We start from the raw sequence: 2,152 nt of genomic DNA on the forward strand, positions 1-2,152 counted from the left end.
TCGTCTTAAAAAAATGGTTCTCATTGCTCCCCTTAGAGCCCTTCCTATGACAACCATTCCACATGAAAGACCCTTCAAATACAGCAGAGCAGATGTCAGAAGCAAGAACGATTGCGATACTTTATCTAAGCAACTCTGGAGGTGTTGTTTTCTCTCTGACTTCAACAAGACTTGCATAGAATGACTTGGCCTGGAGGTTTAGTCGTCCGGAAATTTTAAAAACCTGAGATTGTGTTTTTTCTTTTTTTAATGCACACTAATCCTTTACTCTTGATTCCGTCCACGAGCTGCTGGGAATGTTTGTGCCCTAATGACACAGAACTAGCTGTTCGAAGATTCGGATGTCGGCGAAGAAAGCTTATCTGCCCACGTCTCTAGAATCCGTAAAGACAATTCGTGCCTCGTTTGATGAATTAGCTATCTGATACGCCAACCCTTCGCTTCCCAGTGGCAATTGTTATACCTTCGTTCAATTTCTACAGCATTTCGGATGTTACATCTCGCAATTCATCGCTGATACATAAACAGTTTGGCCAACCGCATCAAAGTTTTGTAACTGTAATAGGTTTATTATATGTATCGTGTGCATTGCACCTACGTTATATCATACAATGCTTTCTGTACAATACACATTAAACCTTTTACAGTAACACCAGGGAATCCCCGTCTGTTAAGGCTGAAACCCTTGGTTTGATTGCTAAGCTTGGTCACCAGGTCAATACTCCTGCTTCCTGTGAAAACTCCATCCTCTGTCGATAATAACCACCTGATTTTTTTTTTTTTTCGTATGGCGTTCTTTTAACTGTACTGGCCTTGATTTCTTTTCGTTTACACTAATCAATTTCACATGTTACTTTTAACAGACAATATGAGCTAACAGAGTTGACATTTTCTCTTTCAGTGTCACCGGGTTTGTGGCGCCCGTCTCTTCTATTCATCTAACATACTCAGCTTCAAATTCTGGGTTGCTTATGACAGCTCCTAGATGTTGCTTTTATCGCTAGTTGATATATCCACTTCACTACTTGTAAATGTTTGCCAGGCACGGTTATAGATTTTTTTTCTTTGTTTGCTATGTAGCCTTGCGAGTAAGATCTAAAAAAGTACCTTTTCTAGACCGTGGATGTGACCACGTTTCACAACATTCTTTCTATTTCAAAATTTCCTGCATGTGTTTGCTCATCAACGTAAGAAGCTGTTATTTGGCGCAAAAAGTGTTTTTCTCATGAAGAACTGATGTCTACACTGTTTGCACTGAATTAATAGATCACTCTGTAATGGTCGTTGCAATGGTACATTCTTCACCTTTCCAATCCCATTGAATGAAGAAATTTACTGGTACATTTCATCTGTAGCTAGAACTATCAAAGCTACTTCACCAAAGCTCTTTCTCCTTACATAGACATCGCCTTTAACTCATGCATGATATTCAGTGCTTACTTTTCAACATATGTATATCCCGAAGTCCATTGTTCAAAGTCTCGCACTAAATTTGGCCACAAAATGAATAAGTTATGTGTTAAATGAATTTTCTTTATTTGTGCATACGCTGCCTGTCTCTAATTTCGGGTTAAGATTCCCGGATGACACTCGAAAGTCGTCTTTTGTCATCTTCGTAATACGTTTTCCGATGATTTGTCCGAGCACTTTTCCATTTCAAGTTGGCTTCCTCCTATGGTTTAAGCCTAGCTCCAAAAACTATTTTACATGTTGCTAATGCACCTAGAGTTTTGTTCTCTCTCTCTTTCTTTTTATACAGTAAAAAATTACACGGTCCCTTTATTGGCAGGCTTGGCAACATTATCCAGATCGACTGTCCATTCTCAGAACTATTTGTTGTGGATTATTTTCCAGGCATTAGCATCGAATCTTGTCATCTGTGTGAGACATTGCCTTTTCTTTCCATACCGTCTAATGTTATAAATACTGCTAGTTCATATCCCACTCATAGAGCTGGTGATTGAGTTCTTCATAGTCACAGTAGAACACACATGAATGAATGTGTATCTCCTTACAGGGCCTGGTATAAAATTACTAACTCTAAGACTCTTCCTGATGATGTCAAATGTAATTTTTCTTATGTCTTACACATATAATCATTCGTACACACACATAAACACGCACACACACATACACCCATCCCCCCACCCTA

General features: G+C 38.9%; 1 protein-coding gene across 1 annotated transcript in view; it reads left to right on the forward strand.

The window, feature by feature from the left end:
• The window catches only part of LOC119592703, a gene marked incomplete at its 3' end in the record, with an annotated part of 5,029 nt that overhangs the window by 1,515 nt on the left and 1,362 nt on the right, over positions 1–2,152 (forward strand).

This window comes from Penaeus monodon, chromosome 30 (genome assembly GCF_015228065.2).
Source record: "Penaeus monodon isolate SGIC_2016 chromosome 30, NSTDA_Pmon_1, whole genome shotgun sequence".
Lineage (NCBI taxonomy): Eukaryota > Metazoa > Arthropoda > Malacostraca > Decapoda > Penaeidae > Penaeus > Penaeus monodon.